The following is a 19,263-nucleotide window of genomic DNA, read 5'->3' as shown; positions in this document are numbered from 1 at the left end:
GCAGTGGAAGAGTGACATCTGAGACTCTCCAAATTTTACAGCTCCAGGCAGGGCTGCCATCCAACCCAAACCAGCAAAACACGTCACCATCATTCCAACATCATATCTACAATGAGGCTGAATAGCGTGGAAATTTAGAATAGCCAACACTAATCAGGGTTGTAAAAATAAACACACAAAGGAAAAACTTGTTTTTCTTGTACAATTAATTTTCCTTCCCAGTCTTGGCACTCTACACCAAGGCAATGCAGATGCTGACCCTTTCACGAAGGTTTGCTGTCAACCTCACTTGCTTTCTGCAGTGATATTCCACTTATCATTTTGCAAAAACCCCATGTCCCTTGAGAAAAGGGAGCTCAGCCTGAGGCCTGCTCTCTCTGCCTGAGAGCACAAAGTCCCACTAATGCTGTGCCAGGGTAAGGGAAAGGCAGGTTCCAAATCATCGAGAGCCGTGACTGAAGAGGACAAGCTACAAACTCAGTGACAGCTGTGTGGGGAAAAGCAGCAACACGAGGGGGTTGGCTTGATTTTTTAACTCCACTAAGCTTCAGGGAGTGGCTGTAAGTTTGGAGAAAATATTTGGATCAGCCCTTAGCACATCAGTCAGATCTCTCCGCAGCACGGACTGGGGAATATGACACACATCCCAACATCAATGCTTGGTGAGAACTTCTCACCTGGGCCAAAGGTGTTGGTGCTACAACCCTGGTAACCCCAGCACAGAGAGAGAATTCATCTCTGTAACCCCAGATCTCCCTCCACAGCTTCTCAAGACCACCGTGCAAGATGCTGCCCTTGCCCCTGCTCCATTTCACTTTTCCTCAGTGCAGGACATACTCCCACTGCCTTCCTCCCTCCCTCCTTCCCCCCCCCCCCCCCCCCCCCCCCGCAGGCTCCTTCCTGTCTCCCAGTGGATTCTCCTATCGCCTTTACCATCAGAGGAGGCCGGACATCGCTCTGCTGAATGGGAGGAAGGCTCTGTAATTAACGGGGCCCTTTGCTGTTTACACAAACACTCAGAATATACAGACAGCTGAAAGGTCAGCTCCAGCCACGGAGGGCAAATTAAACAGAATACAAAGTGATTATTGCAGAGAACCTTTTAACTAATGAGGTGCTGCTCCTTTGGAAAAATAGTCCAGTTTTTCCTAGGATACTATTGATATTCTGAATTTTAAAAAAAAGCTTTAAATGTATTTAAGAAACCAACCTACAAGCAACACACGAACCAACAGAGCCCAGCTGGCTTCTGAGCAGGACTCATCTTGGATAGAAGAGGACAAGTTAGAGGATTATTTGCACACTTCGAGTGAATTTCCATCAGTTATGGATTGTTTTGTTATCTCCAAACTCTTACTGAATTTCTTTTTATTAGCAGGTTCATTTTCTGAAAAATGTTATGCTTAAGGCTATTGTGAAAATAAACTTGCAATCTTTATTTACAGGTAGGTGAAATAAAAAAATTTGGAAAATTATACCTAGACAACCAAGAATCAGGAGAAGTGCACCTGGTATGTTTTGTTGTCAAATTACCATAAGGCTTATCTCAAAATAGCCCAAACATTCATCACAGGGTCTCAAAAAGCATTGTTTCAGAATATTTACAAAACCAGAAATTTAACAGAGATTTGTTCTGTATAAAATAACAAATCAGAGTTTAATTGCCATTAACTAGAATCTGGAAAAACCATCTGCTCTTACTTATACATCAACCGCAGCAAGCCACATTCGTGTCATCCATCTTCAGAACACTGAAGCATATACTCCAGCTTTAAGGAGTTATTTAAGCACCCTTCAAGACTACAGGGTATAAGCACATACAAAAACTTGCTTCAAGTCAGGCCCTCACCAAATGATTGCTGACATTTATGACTCAAAGAGCTGCAACAACATTAACAGCTCACAGCCTGCACTTGTGTCTACAGCAGAGTCCAGACATGATCAACCTGAAGCTCAGAGTGTTACTGAAATTCACTGAGTGAGAGTCTCAACAGAAGAGGGGGATTGAAAACCAATTAAAAAACAATAAAAGGAATTAATTGGAATATAGTTCAAAATTAATAAAACACCTTGAGGCATTTAAACCCCTTGAGGCTCTTGTTCTGTGTTTCTGTGAAACAGCCAAACTCACTGGTGGAAAAGCTCATAGAAAAGAAATTATTAAGCTTATTCAGCTGAATGTTATGTAATGGTTTAAAAGTTGTTTTGAAAATACTTCTTTTAAAAGGAAAGGCATCAGAAAACCTATGTTTCATATGGATACACAAAGTAGAACAGAATCTTGCCTACCTACCCACTTAATATGTTATAATTAGAGATGAGGAGGCAGTGTGAACATCTAAGCTAGGTTTGATGGAGGATATTAGACCTCATGATAGAGCTCTGTGTAGACAGACAAGTGGAATTTAGAAGCTTGAAAATGCCAAAGGAAAAATATTTACTTGCCAATTTCCCTCAGATCAGGTGTTCCAATGTCCCTTTGCAGGTGGCATTTTAAAGAAAACTCTTTGCAAAGTCAGGCTATACCCAAGCATTGCAAACCTTTATAGTTTTTATTCTTCTCTTCAATCTGCAGGTATAAGGACACAGGTGGCAATGCCACCCCTCCCACCTCATTTTCTGCTGACACGAAACAGAAAACAACCTTCCTGTTGGAGAGCCCTCCCTGTTGCTTTGTCTGATCCAGGTGGGACATGCAGAAGGAAGATTCCTGCCTTTGACAGATGCTCCTGGGCTTTGCAGCCCTGCCACTGTGCCATGACGGATTTTAAATTTTGATAATCCCTTTTTAGCCCTTTCAGACTAAGGCCATAACATGCCCCAGCTCAAACAAAACCGGGCCCTGTCGGCCCATGTTCATACAAATAGCCCAAACCAAGATGATTTATTTACAACAGTTAATACAATTGGTAGTAACGACTTTATAGGCAACCTCTAAGTGCAGGCAAGATGAAAAATTTACTAAATTGGAGTATAAAAATTCATAAGAAAATGTACAGAATCAATATTTCATGGGACTTGCTTTACCTTGCCTTACACAAATCTACTCCAGAGCTCACATTAAAATTTAAACCAGCTTCGTGCGACAAGTTCAAATGCTGGGGCTGTTTCATATTAGTTTAACTTCGGAGGGAATTTTTTTTTGTTTTGTTTGTTTCATAAATTGGAAAAAAGCACTTAGGGAGCTGCACAGTTTGAGTGCTTGTGTGCTGCTTTTTCTATTTTCCTCCTTTTAAGAATAAACTAATTGCTGACATAAATAGGGAGGACAATGCTCAAAGAGACGAGACTCTGAAAATACCTTTGTATTCTCTTTAATACAGCATAGGAGATTAAATCCCTTTGCATTCTCTTTAATACAATGTACAGAGACACTGCTTAGAAACAATACCTGCAGAGTACTCCTAAGAGCCCCTGATCTGGGAAGAAAGCACAAAAAACCACAAGCCAGCTCTGCTGTAGGAACAGAAAGCTGTGGGCATGGCCAGCTCCACACAGCCCAGGAGACTCAGCCACTCTTCAAAAACCCAGTGCCAGCCATGACACTTCATCCTGCTGGAAACTGAGGCTGCTCTGGGGTGCTAAATTATTGTAGGAGGAGTGTCCCTTCTGGCTTTACAAAGTTAATTTTTTCACATTCACTTCATCAGAAGGAGCAAGGCCTCAGAAAGGTCTTTCACTGCCATAGGCCCAGAACCCAACAGCATCATTACTGTGGAATCTGTGCAGCCCAGGTTTCATTCCAGGGGTTACTCACAGGCTTGGGGAAGTCCTGTCCTTTGCCTCACCCCACCTGAGCCTGTTTGCACGGTTTTGCAGCTTTATGCACCTCTTACCTCGACATAACCCAGCTTGTCCCAAAGAATAAGATTTCTTTCTCTTCGAGCTTGACAGAAAGGATTGATTAAAAATCACCTCCTTGATGTTTGCATACGGTTCTCAAATAGGGGAAAGAAAGGATAGAGCCCAAATATAAATGGGGGAGAAATCACCTCCAAGTATTTTGTTTGCACCTGCGTACTCATATGTATTCTGTTGTGGTTCACGCAAATAATAATAATAATAAAAAAAAAAATTAAAAAGTCACATATGTTTTTGGAGGACACCAATTACGCTTGGAAAAATATACCTGTGCTACTGTACTCTGAAATTCCACAATAAGGTTTTCATCAGTTTGAAAATGTGGAGCCAGATTTTCAATTTAGCTGTGCAATCGCATGTGAAAATGGGGTTAATTACATCAGCAACTAATTGGAAGAAATAGAAGTATTTGCAAAATTTAGGAGGAAAAGAAAAGTTAAAAACTTATTCATATATCTGACCTTTAAAGGGCAATCTCAACTTTTTCTTGTTGACATTATCCTACCGGACCAAAAAATAAAAAGAAAAAAAAAGATTGTATTCTACCAGATATGTTACTTAAAAATTACAGTGTTATTAAAAATAATTCTTTCACTGGCACAAACAACTGTCCTAAGAAAATTTAATGTTCACTTTCTCAAGTTAACAGCAGACTTCAGCATGTTAGTGCATAGTAGTCATCATTTATTACTTATTATATTGTAATTCATTAAGGTTGTAAGAAATATTTAGATACTTAATTGGCATTTAACAAGATAACTGTAGAGAGTAAATGAGACATTAAATCCTTTTCTAAAATGCCCATTAGGTTTGGGTTGGAAATTAATTGATCTAATTCACTTGCTGTAAACCACTGTGGTCTGTGCCAGTTTAGAACTTTGAGATATTAACGACCCACAAAGCCAGAGCTGGTGGATGTCCTCACACAGAGGATAATACTCTGGTCACCTGTATTTATGATCCCAGTGAACAGACTGATAGGAAGCATTTATCTCAAATGGCTGCTCTTCATCCTCTGGCTCTCCATCACAGCCAGGATTCTCCTGGGCACCATCCACGCTGTCAGAAGGGCTCTCTGAAGGCTGCAGAGCTGCATTTGCCAGCCCAATTTACAGCTTCCAGTTCTGTTTACACCTGATCTCATCCCACAGCCCCAAAAGAAACTTGTAAACTTTGGGAATTTCTACTCTGAGAAGCCCCCACTTGACCTTCATACATTCTCAAATTTCTCCAAATGCATTTTTTTCATAAAACTTCACATTTTCAGAGTCCATTTCCTCTTCAACAACAATTTGTTGTCCCTTAAAGGAGTATATACAGCAGGTAAGAAAACCTACAACAGCATTGTTATAACTCGCTGTTAACTTCTGCTTCTCCCCACTCTGAAGCAATGTGATAAATCCCCAGGAGAGCCCTAACTCTTCTCCTGAAGTCTCCATTAGTATTTCACATCTGTACATGGAGACACTCACATCAATCACAACACTACGTGGGAGCCGTGTTCCTTGTTAATAAAGTGCCTTGAGGTCCATCAGCTTCTGCCTAATAGGTATTAAATAATTTTTACATTCTCAGCAACTGTTTCTAGGCAATTTATTGCTCATTTTTAGGAATAAAACAATCTCAGTATTTATCCACTATTAAATATCTATTTTGATCCTCAGAAAATGTCGAGCATGCTTTGATTAATTCCCAAGAAGCGGGGAAAGCACAGGGGGCTCTAATGCTGTCATAACACCACAAGCAACATAAGACTTGCACACAACTTACATTTGGTTTCCAAAGACTATTTCCAGACTGAGGCCAGTGACTATCATAAGAGAAAACCCCAAATCTTTGCCTTAGTCTACATTTTTATAAGACCTAAAAATAGTGTTTAAAAGACCTATGATTATCTCCTTATGACCAGATCGTAAGGTTTTTTTCACAGCTCTAGAAACACTGGCAAGCCTTGGGAATACAGCTAAATTCACCGAGACAGTCAATTACTTCCAGTGGTGGAGTTATTACTGACATCAAGTCATACCTACAATGCACAATTTTGCTAAGAATCCAGACACTGGGAAATACAGGGACGCAAAATTTCCAACCAACACCACTGTGCCATGGACACAATCACAACAGCAGAACTCACTTTGGGTCAGATGTGGCTCTTTAGGTTTCTTACTGCAACAGAAGATGTTGGAATACGAGGTCAGGAAGGACAAGATTTTGCTCGCTCTGCTAGAGGAAGTTTGCCAGTACATCTACCAGTAGACCCAACACTGACAAAACCTTTGAGAGCTGACAAGGCCACGGGTACGTACTTCTGTCAAGGACTATTTACAATTTATGAAGGTCAGCTCTTCCTCTGGTGTAAATAACTCTGCTCCAATGACAGCAGCAGAGACCCACCGGCACACACCAGGGGAGGAACTGGCTCCTTCCATTCCAGGAGTCACACTGCTGACTCTACACAAGCACAGAAACTCAAAACACAAGGAAATTCAAGCACAGGCAACTGCTCTCCCTTTACTAGCAGGGCAATTGTCTGTCTTTCACGTTCCTTATTTTATTCCGGGGAAACATTAAAGAGCTACTGCTGAATTTTTAAGGTGGCTCATTATTATCTGGTGGCACCAGTGCAGCACCAAGGGCCAGCTGTGATGGATTTCTCCAGTTTGGTGAAAAGCAGGAGGATGTGCTGCTGCTGCCTCACCTCAAGTCCTGGGTGCAGTTTTGGGCACCACAGTATAAGACATAAATTTATTAAAGAGTGCCCAAAGGAGGAACACTAAGATGTGAAGAGTCTAGAGAAGAAGCCATACAAGGAATAGCTGAGGCCAGAGCAGGCTGAGGTCAGGGTCTGCAGCTCCTCCCAAGGGGCAGCTTTGATCTCTGCCCTCTGTGACAGGGACAGGACCCAAGGGAATGACACGATGCTGTACCAGGGGAGGGTTTGGTTGGATGCTAAAAAAACATTCCGCGCCCCAGAGGGTGTTGGGGCACTGAACAGGGCCCCAGGGCAGTGGGCACAGCTCCAAGGCTGCCAGAGCTCCAGCAACATTGGGCAACACCCTCAGAGACAGGGTGAGGTTTTTGCTGTTGTCCTGTGGAGAGCCAGGACCTGGACTCGGTGGTCCTTGTGGGTCCCTTCCAGCTCAGCATATTTTAAGGTTCTGTGCTTGGGACCTTCCAGCATATTTCCTGAAAAACATTACACAGCCTGGAACTTCCATGAAGCTATAGTGGCTGTTCACATGGAATATCCACAATGGCTATATCCATAGAAAATACATCCTAAAAACCCATACCACCCCAGGGAAAACTGGGGAGAGCCAACAGCATTACCTGCATCCCCTCCCCCAGTTCCAAAGTTATCATTTCTGAAGTAGACTTGCGTTTAGCTGAGTCTTGCAGGTTTTTCCACCTGCCAAGTCCTGTGTGTGCCCCTCTTTTCAAATGCCATGCCCTTTGCCTCCCAGGCCATTTGAGGGTTAATTTTGCCATCTCAAGATCTTTCCAAGTTGCCAGTCAAGCTCATCATCAATTTGACAGAGATGTCTTTTGGGGAATCTGGGTTGTTTTTTTCTGGGAGCACTGTCCATTTGACAGACAGGAGGCTGTGCTGCAGCAGCCCCATCAGAACCCTTAGCTATGTCTGCTGCTGAAATCTCTGAATTAAACATTTAAACATTTAGAGCTGCAATTAAATCTAAAAAAAAAAAAAAAAAAAAAGCAGCAAACATGTTTACAGAACTTCATAGCTAATTTATAAACTTTTCTATTCAAGCTCCCATTTTGCTTAACTACTTTAATTTGTAGAAGAAACACATCTCTGATTGTGCAGGGTGGTGGATCAGAATTTGCCCAGGGACAGGTAGTGAAAAATGCAAAAGGCTGAGCTGACATCACTAAGGTAATTTTTGACATGTATCTCGTTTTAAACAGCTGCTCAGAAAATTAGGGACATGTATTTTTTAAAAGTTTGTCACTGTGTGTGTCTGTCACGAGTGTGCTCTTTCACAAGTGTTTATCCTTTCTTGCAACCAGAAAGTCAGACTGAAACGTTCAGAGGAGAGTTTTTAATGTATTTCCTACTTCACACAGACACGATGATAAAACCATATCCCTCTCCACACTCATGTTTTAATTTCTTTCTCATGCTGTATGCACAGAACATACTTTACAGCTCAAGTGGCAAATAAATCCTCACTACACACCTATGCACATGTGCATAGGATTTTCAGAGATGCCAAAAATAAACACCCACGATTGTTTTACAGCAAGTGCTCGCTCTCTGCTGGAGTCCATGCAGTTCAGGGCTGAACACCACTCAGTGTGAGTTTTGCTGAGAATAATGGCTTCAGTTCACTGTGGTTCATGGAAAGTCTGTTTACTTTTATCTGAGCTTGCAACCCTCGACTTTCAGAGTCTGAAAGAACTTCAGACAAAAACCGGCCATCAAGTCCTGTCGAGCCCATGCACAGGCTGTGAGTTGAAACATAGGTTGACATAAATTTTTAGTTCAGGTTTTCCACCAAAAACTAGACCAATGTTTAACTTCACGCACACATAAAGAGCTCAAGAATTATCCAAGCTTTGGGTTTTCAGAACAGCAGCCTCTGTGTTTGCTGGCACACACTCACACTTTCAAAACAACGTTCTGCAATGCAGACTGAGATTCCAAGAAGCATCAATGAGATTATCAGAGATCTTGGGATGCATGGGAACACCAACTATAACTTAAGGAATAGATTTGCAGCAGGACTAAGCTACAACAAACACAAACCCCTTCAGCCCCCCCACCAAAAACAAAAAGTAAAGCATATTCCTGTACCGGTTTTGCCCTTTTTCTTACTGCCTTTATACTACACAGCATCATTTGAGTCACCTTGGCTCTCCAAAGTTTCTCCAGGTGAGCAAGTCCCTTGTCTGCAGTTTTTGGCTACTGGAAATTTCAGTCAGGATTGAACAGCTCAGCCCCACCTGGAGCCACAACTGGGGAATCAGCAACAGCAACCAGGAATCACAGAGAAAATTAAAAGCTTCACCTTTCTTTGTCAGGCAGAGACAAAGAGATATTTCCACATACTTTTACATTTGTCTGTACTTCAGAAAGTTGCCCCTGGTGTTCAGGCATTTCACACATCACTGTTCCCCCCCTCCACAGCCTGGCTGTTCGAATTTCTTTTTCAGGACCTTGTGGATTCAGAGTCTCTCCTGGCAACTCAGCGAGCACAGTCTGACAAGAAAACTGAAGTACTTTCCCAGCAGCTCTTATCAGGAAACAATGTGTCAAACAAGATGAAACTAGCTCTCCATTCTTGGAAGATTTACTGCAATTCCCCCAATGCTCAGAGAGGCAATGTTAACACTAACCAGCTCCGAGGCCCCGCGGTGTAAATACGGGCTGCTCTCCCAAGGAACAGCTCCTAGAAAAGCCTGGGCGGGCTTCTCCACCCTGCACGCTGATAAACATCCCCACACGGGTCTGTGCACTCTGTTCCTCCAAATGTGCCTGGGGAAAAGGGACTCAAATGAAGCTTTCCCTGGGGCATCCCTGTCTTGCCTCTCCCTTGCCCTGCTCCAAGCCGGCAGCACTGCGCGTGGCTTGGATTCTCCTACATGATGGAGCAGAGGCCAACAGGAGAGCTTGGGATATTCACACAGGGAGCTGCCAAGGTGGCCTGGATAAAGGGGTGGCCACTAAATAAGTGACCACAGAAGTAGAGGGGAGGATGGGGACAGAGTTCGTTTTCTGGGATCCTGGAGCATCACCAGCACAAAGGGAGGTAAATGGAAAAAATATGTAGATGCTCACCTGGCACCAAGTCTATTACACTATTTATGACTGGTGTTCTTCCTGCTTGGAAGCAGGGATGTGAGTGATTATTGACTCCTTTAAAAATAGATGTCTGTTGCTAAATAAATAAAATAAATGCAAGTGTGTTCTGTTCTATGAGATGTCCTCAGATTTGGGTTTGCTTTTTTAATCCCATTTTCAACAGTAAAGCACAGGAGAAAACAAAATTTAGGGGTTAAATGAAGGCTGGTAAACAAAACAGAAACACCTAATCTTGCATGCATCTTGCTTCTGAACCTTTCTTCTGAGATTTATTTTTTTGTTTGAACACTAGGGTCTTTCCAAATCCAAGATCCCTTGTTTACACCAGCCAGAAGAATGCTAAATCATGACCACCCTCATTATGCCATTTGATAGGACCCAAAACACAGAACTGGGATAGTTTAGGATCCCGAGTCTCCAGGGAAAATTAACTAATGCTATAAATTAAGAACTCTGTTCATGCCAGTAACTTCAACTTCCAAAGCAAGCAGCAAAACACAGCCCCAAAATATTTTTGCTAAGTGCTTGTCTGTACTAGACTGTGGGGCTGCAGGAATTATGGGTTGATAACACTGGAATTTATGAGGGACTGGATGGTTTCTGGATTTGTTAGGAAGCCAGGAAACATGGACGCATAACACGTATCTGACTGAGGCTGTTGGCCAGAACACACGAGCCAGCAACATGGAACCCACCAAGAAAATACTCACAATTCCCAAGGTAAAAATGATCTGTTGCCACATTTGCACGTGCTGCCAGGCTCCTTGTGGCACCCAGGCATGGTGAAAGATCAAATCTTTGAGAATATGGCCCAAATTGTTGAGCCTAAGAAAGTGAGGTCAGAACTGGGCCCATGATGCTGCTTGCAGAATTCTTGTGCCATTCCCACTAAAACTGTCACCTTCCCTCATACTGTCAGCCTTCTTCCAAACACATCTGACAGCTTCTTCCACTGTTTGTAAAATGACACCTGCTGAAACTTAAGCTATTTGTGCAGATAAGAGAGTGTTCGTGTTTTCCATGTTGACAGAGTAATTTGTTTTGCTGTTTCGGATAAGTTCTACTAAACATAAATATTTATGTCTGTGTGGATGTCAAATACTTTAATTAGGAAGTACACCTAGAACTGGGCTGGATTTAATTGAATCTTTGAGCCACCTAGACATTTTCAAGGCTTCAACCGTTCGTCATATAAATATATTGGATTAGACCTCTACTGGGATAAGTTTTCTTTAGGAAAAAGATCTCTTGTCATTATCTGGGGTATTCTACAAAATGCAATAGCTGTGAACACTGCAGGGAGAGCTACCTTCAGCTAAAAGAAGCCATAAGATGTATGGAAGAGAAGTAAAAAATCAGAAATATGGATAGTGAGCTTCTCCAAGTCTCCCTTCTTCCATGCCTCACTTCTGAGCCAAGCTGTGCTGCCCAAGCTCAATGGCAGGACCCAGCCAGGTCAAGAAGCCACTTCAGTTACTGGAAACATCACAAGAACTCATTTTATTGACAAAGAGCTAAATTAGTGCAGAGGTGCTGCACTGCAGAGCCTTCCAGTACTATATTAAAGCTAATCTGGATATTACTGCCAGTGGCTCCCAATTTAGTTTGCTTGGGCACTGCTGGAAGCAAGCGTGAAGAGCAAACTAAACACCAGCAGTACCCAGCTTCTGCAGTTCCATGCTTTTTGCTAAATTCCCAGCAAAGAACTTAACACTCCGCTCCTCATTACTTCCTCTCTGTTTCTATTTTATCCACCTCCCTAAATCAGCCTTTCATCCCAAGTCCTCCCTTACAACACTTTTTAAAATTTAAGCCACACATGTATTACCTACATACCTCACAAACCCTGGGCCCCACCTCTTCCTGCTCCACACAAACCAGACATGGCAAGCTGGGGTTTCTTTAGGCACCCACACAGAGTTCCAAAAGAGAAACTGGAGGCAGGAGATGCTCCTTCACCCAGGAACAACCTGCAGCCCCATAACTGCCCACAGAGAAGCCCTCACCTTGGAGCAGTTGTAAAAGCAGAGTTTCCACGTGCCAAGAGATGCTGCTGTATCACTGCCAGAGCATGGAAGGGAAAGGCACCCAAGCATCACAGCTTTTTGGAAATGTTTTTAAATCCAGAAGACACCTAAGAGGCAAGGAGGTAGCACCCTCACTTCAGCTGTGGAGGAGTCAGCCCCAAGCTTCTCCTCTGAAGGAGTTCAGGAGGGGATGTGAGCCCCAGTGCCCATCAGCAGGTGAGGGCACTAATCCAGGCTGCACTTGGCCCAGCTGTGTTACACAGGTGCAGATACCACAGACCAGGACCTAGCAATGAGCAATTCCAGAGAAACAGGCTGTGGTATCATTCCTCAATGATAGTGGGATTTTTATATGCATAAAATTCATTATGACCCTCTAGTCAGGTTCCCTGGTGGGAGCACTGGGTGCTGCTCAGCTGTGGTTTCAAAACACAAAAAGCTGTCACAGGAGGAGCTTCAGAGGAGCTTAATTCAATTTCCACCTTAGCCACAGATTTTTATGTGTTTGTGGGCAATTCTGTTCCACCCCCTTGCCTCAACTTCTCATTCTTCCCTCAGGAGATACTGGGTAAATTCACCACTGCCAGCAAAGCGTGGATGAGATGTTATTCAGGTACTTGAGCCTGAATAACACCCACTCAAATCATGGTACCGAGTTGACAGACTTGTTTATTGTTAAGGTCTTTTCCAGCCTTAACAATTCTATGATCTTACTCCATTAAAAAAAAAAGACAAAAATAAAAGTCTCTGCAAAGCACTACATTGTGAACCCTGTATACAATTAAAGAACAGTAACTCTCAAAATGGCTGCCCATCTCTGCAGATGACAAATTTTAGGATTTAAAAGTGTCATATATCAAAAATAAGACTCCTCTTCTGAAGTCCAGCCCTGGAAGGCTGTGAGCGCACAGCTCTGCTGGGGATTTCGCAAGGGCCAAGAAGTTAGACAATTACTTCATTTTGAGATGGCTTTGTGTTTGGGACACATAATCTCTGAAAATTACATAAAACTGTATTAAACACGCTTCACACGCTGTACTGAATATCCATCAAATGATAACATCTGTCATCATGCTGCCCTGGTCTGAATTTGAACCTCAAAGCTCTCAGTGAAATAGTGTTTATCAAAGCTGTATCTACAGAATACTCCAGACACAGAAAGCTATCACTGTGTAATCATGGTCTGTAAAACAGTTGATGACTTCAGTATGCTTTTGCTACTCCTTAAATAATCCGCAATCCCTCTCAGGAGCATTCAAATCCATCCTTTGGAAAATAAAGTAAGATACAGTATTAATAAAAAGTTTGAGCACTGTGCTCAGCTCAGCTGTGCTTCTATTGACCGTCACACATTCAAAAAACATTAGAGAAGGTTGGTCCTCCAGAGACGCCACCACGACGGCAAGAGAAAGCCTTGGCAATTATGTAAAGGCACCATGCTCCTGTTTTATTTAGCAGAGAGAGGGGTTTTTTTTATTCTTACAGCCCTTTTGTGCTCCCAGATGTTTTAATTACTGAGGAAAGGGAGCGGATGATTCTGGCCATATGTCTCCATTCCGCATAAATAAATATTGTCGCCAGCCCAGCGAAGTTTCGCGGGGCTGCCGATGATCCCGCTGACACTAAAGCTGTCGGGCCCGATAAGCATCTTCAATCCTTCAGTGAGCACGCTAATTCCAGGAACGCTGAGACTGATATCCCATGAAAATATTCAATCTAGGAACAATTAGGCTCATATTGCTGCAAAATGGTACCTCTAGGAATTTGGGTGCTCGCTTGGTTGGAGCCTGGAGCAGAAGCTCTAAGCGGAGACGCTGGTGGGAACAAGCAAGGAGGAGAGAACAGGTGAAATGGGCTCTTCAGAGCAACAATTGCTCTGTGAAGTCTCTGTGGGCCATGTTTGCCTCTCTGGCCCATTCACAGAGTCTTGGGGTGCAACAATAAATAAAGGGATTTAGTTACAACTGCTTTATGACTTTTGTTGATGAATGCATGCAACATCAATTGTTTTTATTGCAGCGTGTTTTGAAACAAACAATGGTCAGGCTCTGGTGGTGTTAGACAGCATGAAAACACAGTTGCAAACCTTCCCTTCGTAGCTTTCAGCCTAAATAAACAGTCTAATATATTCCCCAGAAAACAATACACAACCACAGTGACTGAGGGTGGTGGCAAACAAGTTGTGAAAGTTGTTAAGCAGAAGGGAGTAATTTCAGAGGAAAGAAATTAGCTACATGAACTGACAAGGAAGAGGGAGGCAGGACAGGGCAACCAGAGACAATGCCAGGCTGTGAATATCCCTCCTTTTTGCTACCTGAACACAGCACCAAACCCTCTCAACAGTGCTCGAACCTCCCTGCTCAGCCAGGGCTGGATGGGCCTTGTGGAAGGCACTGGAGGACAGCAAGCGAGGGTGCTTTTTGGTCAAATGAGAATTTTTTTCAAAAGCTGAAATTCCAAGATAACACATTAAGGTATTAGCAATGACCTATTGATTGATTCCACAATCAAGCTAATAGGTCATCATCAAGACCTTCTTTTGAAGTAAAAATGCTTTTTTTGAAAGTAAAAATACTTTTTTAAAAAATTATTATTTTCCAAAGAACCTCAACTCATATCCTTCAAGCTTGTGAGCCACAGCAATCATTGCCATGAACCAAAAATCACTGTTTGTTGAGCTCTGTTGACACCACTTTTATTAGGAAACTTGCAAAGCCAAAGAAAGGTGCAGGAGGACTCATCATCCCACCAAAATGAGATCCAGTGCTGAGGACTCCCAGGAACAGCAGAATAAGAGCACATATGCTGCCACACCTGCCCTTTGTGGGCAGACAGGACAACCACCCTCTCCAAAGTTGGTCAGGGCTGGATGAAAGGGTCCTAATAAGCCTCCAGCCCCTCTTACAGCTGCATATTTGACAAAGAGCCCAGCTGTAGGTAATGGGTGTTTATTGTTGCCTCCTGGCTTAACTCTGCACCCATGGATTCACAGGTGAATCCTGATTTTCATTGGCAGTACAGAATCAAAAATTCTGTTTGATGTCACATGCAAAAAACTCCCCCAGGACTGAGACCTGAATAGAGAAATTAAGAAATACTGGGCAAAGAAGAAGGGAAAAACCTGCAGCTCATCCACTCAACAATTCTGTATTTGTTCTCTAGGTCATGACACCAGAGAGTAACCAGCTTTAAAGAGTACTTACATATGGTACACACCTCAGCAGAAGCTCTGTCCAAAAAAGTCTGTGTGGACAGAAGACAGGAAACATTAATTTGTTCTTTTCAGTGAAACTTTTTCCACCTACTCTCATTTTCAGAGCCAGCTCCCTCCAAGATATCACTCCAAGTAAATCAAGCAGGGATAGGAGCAGCAGCCAGGCTGTACACAGAGTTTTGAGGAGCAGTGCTGTCTCCCATTAGCAGAACACAGGCAGTTGTTCTCAGAGCCAGTTATATGTCAGTGGAAACACCTGGGGATAAACCAAGATTCAGGAGGTCCTTGTTGAAAATGAAAAGACATTGAAAGAGCCTAAAACATTGGGCTCACTTAAATCACCTTTGAAGTAGTACATTCTCTCACCTCCCTTGGACTGAACCAAAGCTATGAGACAGAAAAAATCGGAGTGCTCCTCTTACACAAGAAAAGGAGGCATTCTTGAGAGATTAAAGGATATTTTGAATCATGATTAAGACCATAATAAAGGAGAAACTCATGGCTAGGCAAGCAGTGTGTCCAATATTTGAAAAAGGGATGGTTTTATCAACAAGGCAAAACCTGAAATGCATCTACAGCTGAGCTTTACCATCTTGCACCATCACTACCTGTGTGTGCACACAGAAATATGGAATCAGAAGGACAAAACAGTTTTATGCATAACACCCTAAATGTCAAATGGCTGAGTGTGAACTCAGGAGCTGTATTAGATATTACTGACTTAAATTCTACCCTTGGTATTCTGTCTGAGGTAAACAGAGAGAAAACAAAAATCATTTGTGAGCTTGTCTCCAGCTACACAGCTCTATTTTAAAAACATAAATGTTTTCAGCCACCTCTCAACCAGTCAAGGAGATTTTCCTTAGTCTAAAACACCAGAATGTAAATTTTGTTTTGTACTTCCCGATATTGTGAATGGGAGCAGAATGAGCAGCACTGAAACACTGCAAAGAAAGCTGCTCCCAAGACATTTCTGACACAGCCAGAATAGAAATCTCCAGCTGGGATTTCCAGTTCACTTTTTGCCAAAAGAAGAGACTGAGATAAGCATCTGATTTTAAAGCTCATCCAAAAAATAGCATATGGAAAAAGAATTATTTTCTGCTGTGCTAAAGCACAGGATAAAAAGTCTGGAAATCTGAATTTTAATCTTCCTGACAGTAATTTTGTATCAAAAGTAAAACTACTGACATTAATAGCTATAGAAGATTTAAGATTAGCTTAAGCAAGGTCAGAATCAGCATGTAGGTTCTGGGCCCAGCAGCATTACAGACTCCCACCGTGATCTTGGGCAAAATCCACGTAGCAATGGAGTGATTCCATGGAGTGATTTTAGGAGCCTTGCATTTTAGATGACTACATTAAGCAACTCAAAGCAAGCAACCACAAAAATGATGTACTTAAAGTGCTCTGAAAATCCTGAGCTTAGCTTTTCTATGATTTAGATGTCTCGCCTTTTAAAAAATTATCATTGTTACAATGATGGCCAGTTTAATAACAGTGACATCCTTCTTGAATTCTTTACTAAAAGCAAATCACTTTAAGATTCTCAGAAGGCAATGAAGAAGCTTAAAATTATATAACCAGTATTTCTTCAGATGTATCAATTATCAGTAATGTAAATGAGAAAGAGAGACAGAGAATGTATCATTTCTCTCAAAGAAAAAGAAAGCACACCATAAGGAAAAAAAGTCATTTTCCTTTCCTATTCATGTCCCTAGTCATGACAAATGTCTCTCAGTTCAGCTCTGACTGCTCAGAGTGCATTTTTACACACTTATAGAGGTTATATATTAATATACATATTTATGCATACAATACCCATCTTGCTACAAATTGCTGGTACTTGCAGATTTGTCACAGTTGGAGATTGGTTGCATCTGCACTAAACTTAAAAATTTACATTTTAGAGTGACCAGTTCATTCCTATGACTTATTTCCAGTATGTTTTCACTTGTTTTTTTTTTGTTTTGTTAGGGGTTTTTTTTTGTCAAGTTATAAATGGGGAAAAACAAAGTCTAAACCTCTGTTCACCACTAAAGACTTGCTATGAGCTTGATAAAAATACATTTCAAACACCTTCAGCCATTAGTACTTGTGCATGTATGATAAAACATGTGAGGATGGATGATGCCTTCTCTAGGAGCAGAACTTATTCCCATCCTGTCACGTTATGCCTCTTGCAGCTTGTGTTTCACCCAGCTCAGAATTTGTACATGAGGAAATTTTCAAATCTGAAAACTGCCATGAAAGGTACCTCAGTAACATCCACTCCATGGGATGCAGAGAACAAAGGAGCAGATGACTGTTGGCACGGGGGGATTTTTACTCCTACAGCAATGGCAGACAGAGATCATCAAACCACAACCACCACATTAGTAATACAATAAAATCCTGGCCAAGCTTAAAAATCTCAAGGGAATTCACATGTAACTTACCCCAAAAGACTTTTAAACATATTGGAGGCACGAGGAAGATTTTTCACATAGACTACAGAAAAGTAAAATTAAAATCTGTTAAATGCTATGAGGAGAAACATCTGATGGACTCCGAGGACAATATTCCCACCTTCCCAGCAGCATAAAGGGGGTTTTGTTTGGTTTGGGGGGGATTTTTCTTTCTAAACAGCCTCCTCTTGCCAAGATTTTGTTCCATAAATTGAACTACATCTCACGGGAGTATCAAGCATAATACAAACAAAGTAACTGTGCTTTTGATGAGCAAACAACTTCAAAGAGCACTCTCATGTTTATCTTGAACACAGGGCTCCCACCAGGGCCCAGATGAACGAGGTTCAGTTTCCAACAGGACATCTCCCTGCCAGAGCTCAGCCACAAGCATTTATGAGGGGTGGGGGGAAACTTTATCATCAAATCAATTTTAGAGTCATCATTTTTTTCTGTGTTGCAAGTGTGTTCCAGGATGCCACTGGGAGCAGAGTGGGTATGGCTCTCTCTTAACCAAACAATAGCTGCCTTTGGGAGGAAGTCCCTCAGGAAACTGCCCTTAAGACTTGCAGTGTGCTGTGCCTTAACACCTGCCAGGCTTCACAGACCCCCGCCTTGCCCAGAGCTACATGAGGTGATTCAAACATAGGTCTGCACTCACAACATGAGGGGTGAGATTTGAAACCAAAGCTCATTAATACAGAATAAAATGAACGATATTTTGTATTTCCATCAGCCTGAAATTACTTGTCACACCACCAGTAAATGAAATCTCAGCAAAGCACAGAAAGATAGCATTTATATGTGTCCAGAAGAAGGAAATGTGGATTGTGAAATAAGAAAACACCAGGTTTGGGGCAACCTGGTCTAGTGGAAAGTGTCCCTGCCCCTGCCAGGGGATTGGGATGAGGTGATTTTTAAGGTCCCTTCCTACCCAAAGTATTCCATGATTCTATGAAGAAAATGCTGTCTATCTAAGCAAACTACTCTCTTAGCTTTGTAGTATGACCCATCCTTTCTGGGACTAACAACAGGTTTCAGAAAGTTAATACAAAAGAAGCCATTCATGGAATTTCTCATACTGTAAACTCACAGGCTTGGACTGCCCTGCTCATATTATTAACTATTTCATTGCCTAAAGGAGGGGCAGAAGAAAGAGTGGGAAGTTCTCATCCTGTTATTCTAGAGCAAAGACTGCAGATGTGCAAAGTTATTCCATCAGTGCCATGCTGGGAAAGGTAGTGGTGTCAGTCTGTGGCACCAAGGACAGGCAAACCATGTTCAAATGGATCTTCTCACAGTGTTTGCTGTGCTTCAGTCTCAAAGCAACTCTCTCTCTCTGAAGAGGCAGATGCAATCATCTTATGAGTTCATGAGGAAGCTGAAATGTTGTGAGAAGCTGATGGCAAAGAGCTGTTTTAATTATTCTCCAACTCGCTGACTCCACCTTAATCAGAATATATTAAATAAAATGTATGGATGCTGGAGACTGGAATGCTGCAGTTCATAACTACAATTAACCACTATTAATTAATATCTGAAAGATAAATGAGCCATGGGATCCATTTATTCTTGGGTTGGGAGTATTTAAATTCACAGTAGGATGCCAGCCCATTTTTTACAGCAGTGAATTAAGGGAAGTGTGAATCAAAGCTCACTGCTGTAAGATGCAGGAGACATTTTCAGATCTGTTTGGTTCTTATCCTTTAAACGGGGAAAGAGGAGACAGACGCAGATGCACTGAAATTTCACCAGGAGAACAAAGAGGAAATGACAGTGATCCCATGCAGAGAGACAGAGCCTGGGTCTCAGAACTTCCCATCCTCTTACCCAGTTCCAGCTGTGCAGGGTGGACAAGAAAGATCAAGCACAGGCATTGGTTTGCTC

Source organism: Aphelocoma coerulescens, chromosome 20 (assembly GCF_041296385.1).
Source record: "Aphelocoma coerulescens isolate FSJ_1873_10779 chromosome 20, UR_Acoe_1.0, whole genome shotgun sequence".
NCBI lineage: Eukaryota > Metazoa > Chordata > Aves > Passeriformes > Corvidae > Aphelocoma > Aphelocoma coerulescens.
The sequence above is the reverse complement of the archived record's forward strand: the minus strand, read 5'-3'. Positions refer to the sequence as shown.